Raw genomic sequence first — 7,608 nt, 5'->3', positions numbered from 1 at the left:
ATGGGAACTCACTTGCTTATGCTCTAGAACAAGATATGAAGAGGCTTTTTCAGGGTTTAGCTATTGGTTGTGCATTTGTTATTTGTTCTTGTTCTTTACCAAAACAGAAAGCACCTTTAAGTTCGTAAACTTCAAAGAGGAAAATTGAGTAATGCTTAATGACTCATTCAATATATAAAGGTCCTCCTACAAATTACTATAAGATTTTGATAGCAAATGTGTTAATCCTTCGTTTAATAATTCGGGAATTTGGCCAAAACTCCCTAAGAAATTATGACTTTGGTTAAAAAGGATTCATCAAAGTTTTTTAGGCTTCACTCCCTAATGGCAATTATGTAATTTTCAATTTTAGTAAAAAGACCAACCTAACCCTAGTCTAAGAAAATACCTTGCAAACACCTTGCACTGCCTTGCAAACACTTTGCAAACACCTTGCAGAGCCTTGCATGGTTTTTGCGAACACCTTAGATAGCCTTGCAAACAAATTGCAGAGCCTTGCGAACACCTTGCATGACTTTTGCAAATACCTTGCACAACCTTGCGAACACCTTGCAGAGCCTTGCAAAGCTTTGCGAATACCTTGCAGAGCCTTGCAAACACCTTGCAGAGCCTTGCAAATGGTTTGCAAATTAGTTTTTGAATTGATTTAACATGAAATTTGTTACAAATTATTATATATTGTCTAATAGAATGTTGTATCGAAAAACTAGCTAAAACCCCTACAAATTCATAATAGTCATTTTATAAGCTCTAGCACCATCATTTTACATTTCTTCGAAAAACTTCCAAAGCTTTCATGAAATTCTCAATTTGAACATAAATACCGATCATGATTGTCCAAGAAAAAAATATTTCTCACAGGCATTTCATCTAACAACTTTATAGTTATTTCAACCAACCTAAGTCTTGTAAAACCAACTAACGTTGCATTCCAAGCAACAACATCTCTTTCAAGCATTTTATCAAACACATTGCTTGCATCAACAATACTTTCACAACTTCCATATAAATCCAACAAATAAGTTTGAACATAAACATCAAAACTAACAAATTGTCATCCATCATTCATAACTCAATGAAAATAAAGCAATGAAGAAGTTGGATTACACCTTGAAACACTATCAAATTCTCCTTCCATTGAAAATATATAAAACTTTCTCTCTATAGAATTTAAAACCAAAAACTAAATCAAACCCCTTAAAAGCCTCTTCAAACAACAAGCAAATAGATTAAATCACCAAAACCTAAAAACATCAACCTATCTTATAGCCAAAATCGATTTAAATCCCATAAATTCTAATCAGCGTCAACAATCCAACTCGGTTCGTTCATGAGAAAAAATCAAGTTCTTGATTTATTAGTTAGATTATTACTAGGTATTTCTAATTGAATGAAGGGTATTTTTGACTCTTAAAAAGTTGGTGTTTTTAAAAATGTCCTTCAAGCCTATTTTTATAACTTACTTGGGGCCTAGCTAGTTAAAAAGATGGGTTGTCTTTTTAACAAAAAATACAAGAAATTGGGTCTCCAACCCAATTTCCTGTTAAATATTAAACAAATAAGTTGTCTATTATCTTCCAGTTTCTTTTGATGACATTATTACATGTTTTCTTTTTTACATCATTTATCTTATTTCATCACCTTCCTATTTGTAGTTAGAAGCATAACCTGCTCAATCGAAGTTCCCGTGCCAGAGGCATGGGTTATTACTAGTACATAATATTTCACATTAGTACATATTTACGTAAATTTCATTGTAGCATTGTACATTTTATTTCTTCAATCTAATTTATTCTTTCCTAATTAATGTAGAAACACCTGCATGTGTGTAGTTAGATCAAACAACTCGCTCAGGCTACTAGGAAAGATACAAAACTTGAACAAAGTAAATATCTTAACATGCAGGAACCATGTGAACAATTTTACTTTGAAACATGTAATCACCTAAGAGGGGCCTGTATAATGAGGAGCGGCTATATTGTTTCATTTTTCACTTTTTGCAGGTCATCTAGGATGAAACGATTGATCAGACACGGTGGCAACCGAAGAAGAAGATTTGGCGTTCAAAGGGTAACTTGGGCGTTCACAAGTTCTGAGTTCCATGGTTATCTCATTCATGAAAGCGGGGTTTTCAGGTATTGGGAGACTTGCGTTCTTCTGTGATAGCATATGTAGAACAATAGACATTGATGGTCTCAGTGAAGGGAGTTCTTGTGTGCACAGAAGTCCAACCTGCACCACTCTCAATATTTCCTGTTTTAAGTCTTCCCCACTATCAGTGTTCTGTAATGTCAAATTTGGATCAATAATTTGGTCCACATTTCCCATTTGAAATTGCTTCCATACCTGTCGGATCGAAAATTTAGTTTCAAAAGGTTACATATATTTGAACAATGCACTTCACATAAAATGCCCCCCCCTGGAGAAAGGCGGAGAAGTAAAAAGCTTACAGATGCTGTGAGACATTGATCGTCGGTTGTATTAGCTCGGTTGTTTTGCTTTCCTGTAACAATCTCTAACAAGAGGACACCAAAGCTATAAACATCTGCTTTCTCTGTTAAATGGCCATGAGCTACATACTCTGGAGCCATATATCCTCTGCAAATTTATAATGAGCCATATTATTCACATATAGAAACAAGTATATATCGAGCTTTTCTTATTGTAAGTTGTGTAAGAATAAAAATCGATGTGTGAAGTTAAAGCCCCAATACCCTAAATATTGTATTTTTATCAAGGTAACTCAAGAAAGGTTACATACAGAGTTCCTGCAATGGCAGTGCTAATGTGACTCTTATCTTCTTGGAAAGATCTTGCTAAACCAAAATCAGCAATTTTAGCTCTGAACTTCGAATCCAATAAGATATTGCTGCATTTTATATCTCTATGTATGATTTTGATCTTTGTGTTCTCATGAAGGTATACTAAACCTTCTGCTGTTCCAAAAATGATCTCAAATCTTTTCTCCCAGTTCAGTGTTCTTCCTCTATTTGAATCTATAGAACAACATCGAAAGTCATTAATTAGATACTTCAACTGTAATGTGGGTGACTATAGTTTAAATCGTCAGCGAAATTACCGAAAATGAAGTGATCCAGACTCTTGTTTGGGAGAAATTCATAGACAAGAAGGCTTTCAGTTCCTGAGCAACAACATCCCAACAATCGGACAAGATTCTTGTGCTCTACACGGCTGATTATGTTAACTTCATTGTAGAAATCTCTTGCTCTGTGTCTGTTGTTAAAGAAAAGCCTCTTTACAGCAATTTCCCGTCCGTCAACCAAAACTCCCTGTTGAAGGTGAATAGCTTATCTACATTAGAAGATTTTAATAAGAACAATTGAGTTTCAATTTTCCAATTTTCAATCTTAAACTTCATCTGCAAGTGTCGAATTCTTTTGGTTGAACCTCGAAGCCTTGGCCAAGAACAAAATCCTATGCCCGTTAGGCTTTGACTTAAGGAGTATTTGTAAGGACAATATCGCTAATTATTGGTGTTGGATTCTTACATATGGTATGTGAGCCGCCTTTGCGTTCACATATAAGTGTGGAGGGATTCGATAATTCATATAGTTAGGAGGAGCGCCTAGAGCCAGGCCTAGCTTCATATAGTTTACCTTATAAACTTTACCAAAACCTCCTTGCCCAATTTTGTTGGCATCCGTGAACGACCCAGTAGCCTTTTCCAGTGTTGAGTACTTGAAGTTCAAGCTACTCTTACCCAGAATTTTCACCATTTTTCGCGTTGGATCTGTACCTGAGAATCAAAATATAAGGAAGAAAAATTAGAATCTTTTGTTTTATAAGTTTCGAATTTTTAGTACAATCAGACCGTAAAACAAGCCTTCTCTAATTCAGACTTGTTTTTATAGCTAAGAACACATGTAATTTGTACAAAAACTTTAGACCAACTACAGAATTATTTATGGCCTCCCCATTCATTACCAATTGGTTTTCAGCTGGTATAGTGATATATACCGGCAATTAATACTTACTAGCTTTTAGGAGTCATGATATTAGAACTTTTGTACCTTGTCTTCTCTTTTCAATTCTTTTGGCCTTCCAAATGTGGATTCCTATAGCTACGGAGATCCCAAGAACAGACAAAGAACTCACAACCGCGATCACTATCACTATTGGGCTTCCTGCAAGAACTCAAAAAACTCATATGTTCTTTAGTACTAGAACTCTACTTTTGTAACAAAAGTTTAATGTTTCAAATATAATAATAGTACCTCTCAAACCTTTATTTTGTTGCTCGTCCCTCTGACCACGGCAAGCAACCGATTATTGAAGCAGACGCGTTATTTAAACACGCTTTACAAGCAGTCGAATTCAATATTTTCCAACAATCCACAAGAATATAAACAGACTCATTTCTTGAGTCTGAAACTTTCACTTCAGCCTTGCCATATCCTCCATTTGTTATTGCAGCATTAGTAGTATCCAGTATAGCTTTCCTCGTCGTTTCTTGGAAACTTTCTCCCTTTCGAGTTGAATTCCCACATATCGTCTTATCTCCAGGACCCAAAAATTCTCCGAAGAAATCATAGGTCTGAGCCCTCAAAAAGCAACCGTCGAGGTAAACACGTGCTCCCTCGTGCGGGTAGCACTGAGGGGTAAGAACACGGCCTTCGGCAAAACATAGTAAACAATCAAGCAATGTGAGGTCCCCGTAACATTGGGCATAATCGTAGCTAGCATCAGGCTCTGTACCAACAACGGCTTGTCCGAAACCTTTGGCTTGGATTTGGGCACTCACATTTGACATTGCTCTAATGAAGTTTGAACTAGATAAGGTTCTGTTGTGTTGTAGTTGAGTTGAACACTTAACTTCCACAATGGTAGATCTTGGGTCACTTAAACTGTTTTTTACTAGTAGTGTTAAAATCACAAAAAAGATATCTAGCAGTGGTTGAGCTATTACTTTTTCCATTTCGAGTTTCTTATGCTATATAGGCTTCTCAATTTGATACCTATTTGAAATATACAAACACGTATCAGAAAAAAACAGTGATGAAATAAAATCAAGGTAGTTTGTTTCTCATGGTCTTTAGGATTCTTTCTTCAGCACTGCAGAGCGGTTATATTATCGATATTTTATGGTGTTCAGCCTGACAGTCCACGATGAAAGGGCATGAACATAACCTAAAGGGCTAAAAAAGAAGAAAAAAAAAACAACTACATTTGTGGACAATTTTTTGGTCATTTGGCATTCTCGTCGGTTAGGCGTCGTTTGGTAACCAAAATTAGAAGTTCGCTTGTAGCATAACTAATTTTGCTTTAAGGTGTGGTGGTGGTAGTGATGAGGGCGAGGTGGTGGTTGAGATGTGGTGTTTAAGGTGTGGTCGTGGTAGGGATAGAGGTAAGGTGGGGGTTTTGTTGTGATGATGATTGTGGTGGTGGAGATTTTGTTGAAGTGGAGCGCAAGTAGATGAAAAAAATTGGTCAAATTCGTATGTTTGCGAACTTAAGTAACTTATTTTAAAGTCAAAACCAAAAAAATATAAATAAATAAAAAAAGTTAAATTTTAACTTAAGTCAAAAAACTTTGCGTTCCCAAAAGGAACTCTTTTACTTTTCTACATAAAATAAGTAACAGAAATATTTACTTTTGTGTTGTCAAACAACACTTTAGATCGTTTCAATTTTCTATAAGTTCTAAGTAATCAACAAAATACGAATAAAATTCCAAATCATCAAGGAAAATATGACAAGATTCAAAATTAGAAATAGTGAAGTAAAAGCTATCTTAGAAGGAATACGATTAGATTAACTGTTAAGTTCAAACCATATAATCATAGAACTTAGAAGGTGACACGGATCATAAAGAAGTTTTGTACTTTCCTGATTTTGGTTTTCAATGGACCATTTCTTTCAACAAAATACCAGACACTTTTACAATATTGATACAGTGACTAATAAAAGGAGATAATTTTTCTTACAACCAAAATCATTGAGATTGCTAAACAACCCATCAATTTAATACAGGTTATTTTTTATTTTTTTTTATTTTATTTAAGAAAATTTGACCAAAATATAAATAGTTCATGATGAACTTACAAGTGGGAAAACTCAATAATTAAAAATGTTTGACTGTGACCTAGAAACTTTGTGTTGAATAGTCATCTAAAATGAATGGTTCATATATGCACTTAACCAGTGATTTGAATTGTTGTATCCTGCAGCCTCTCTTATCCTGTTTGGTTGACTTGCTATTACTATACATTTGTTCATCTTTTATTATGTTTGTTCAAGTTCACGATAAATAGTTGGTAGTTTGGCGAATCTAACACATCCTTCAAGCTAATAAAATCCCAACTGTTATATCGGAAAGGCAGAATTGGGTCGGTATAACGCACTTGTGTCGATACTTAGACTGTTATTTTAGGGTCTTGGTCAATAACGTTACCTAGCCGAATAAAGAACTAATAAAAAAACATTTAAATTGAGATAACTTGCTGAGCTAAAGAAATAATATGAGAAGAGTAATTTAATAAAGTTGTGATCTTACCTGATTTGACTCGGAATCTGAAATCTTCTAGTTGCAATTGTAATATGTATAAAGTGATGATTTTATAAATGGGGAAATCTTGGTGCGATCACCAAAAAAAGGAATTGGAGAGTGAGAAAGATGAATTTAGAAAGACACTAGTGTTTCTTCCCCTCAACTACTACTCAAAAACTTTAAAACAAAATCAATTCTGATAGAGGGACTTTGTAGTGCATTTCCTGGTGTATTCGCTCTAGTAGGACAAGGGTTGTTTTGGTCTCTTCACAACCTCAAAATTCTATGAAAAGACTAAAATAACCCTTGTCTTACTAGCCAACTCGGCTATTAAGTATGTCTGGGAGTACACCAGGGAGCCCTCCCCATCATTTTTGAAAGAAAATGGCGGCTTTTTTTTTTATTTTGACTTTGGTACTTGAAAATGAATATATGTACCAGTTTGGCTATGTTTAAGTAAAGTCCTTGCTGAAGAGACAATGAATATTGGCTTCCAATTGAAAAATGGGTTAATTCGATTTTGGCCCCCTAAAGACGACCAAGTCACCAAAATGGCCCTCTAAAGATGACCAGCTTCCATTTTGGCCCCCTTTTTATTTTTTCCGTCAGTTAACTTTAACTGTTGACTTCTCTTTTCCCTTTCTACCCCTCTCTTGAAACTCTTTCCATCTGCATCCTTTGTCACTTTCTTTTGCCGACAGGAATTGGCCGGGCGCCGGTGGCCGGCCAATTTCCGGTCGGGGACCATCATTAAAGAAAAAAAAAATTTGTCTTCTTGTTTTTCCTTCATCTACTAAAAGAAAAGCAAAATTTCATCTCTCCTCTCTCTCTCTCTCTCTAGATCTGGCTATTTCACATTACCAAAACCATTTCATGATTATTTCCCCAATCTGTAGCAACAAAATACATAGAACAATCAAAATAAACTTATAAACCCTCATGACCATCATAAACGCCAATATAAGTAGCAGAAGGAGAAGTAACAGCTTGAGTTTGATCTTTCTCTCTCTAGTATAGGGTTTCTGAGTTGCTAGATCAAGATTTAAATGCCCATAACCAAAATCAAATGGATTTGATGATTTTCCAATTGATTCATCAGT

At 35.2% G+C, this 7,608-nt stretch overlaps 1 pseudogene across 1 annotated transcript; it reads right to left on the bottom strand.

The window, feature by feature from the left end:
• Positions 1-1,710: 1,710 nt before the first annotated feature.
• LOC147567619 (cysteine-rich receptor-like protein kinase 2) lies at positions 1,711-6,613 on the bottom strand (annotated as a pseudogene). Its single transcript, XR_015230804.1, has 7 exons — positions 6,515-6,613; positions 4,032-4,976; positions 3,618-3,757; positions 3,080-3,290; positions 2,762-2,996; positions 2,451-2,598; positions 1,711-2,346 (listed from the first exon to the last, which is right to left on the bottom strand). The product of XR_015230804.1 is annotated as a cysteine-rich receptor-like protein kinase 2 (transcript).
• Positions 6,614-7,608: the final 995 nt, after the last annotated feature.

The sequence above is a fragment of the Eschscholzia californica genome, unplaced genomic scaffold (genome assembly GCF_041429995.1).
Source record: "Eschscholzia californica isolate CP2 unplaced genomic scaffold, dmEscCali1.0.p SCAF_1, whole genome shotgun sequence".
Taxonomy (NCBI): domain Eukaryota; kingdom Viridiplantae; phylum Streptophyta; class Magnoliopsida; order Ranunculales; family Papaveraceae; genus Eschscholzia; species Eschscholzia californica.
Note: the sequence above shows the minus strand (reverse complement) of the source record. Positions and strands in the feature narration are given on the sequence as shown.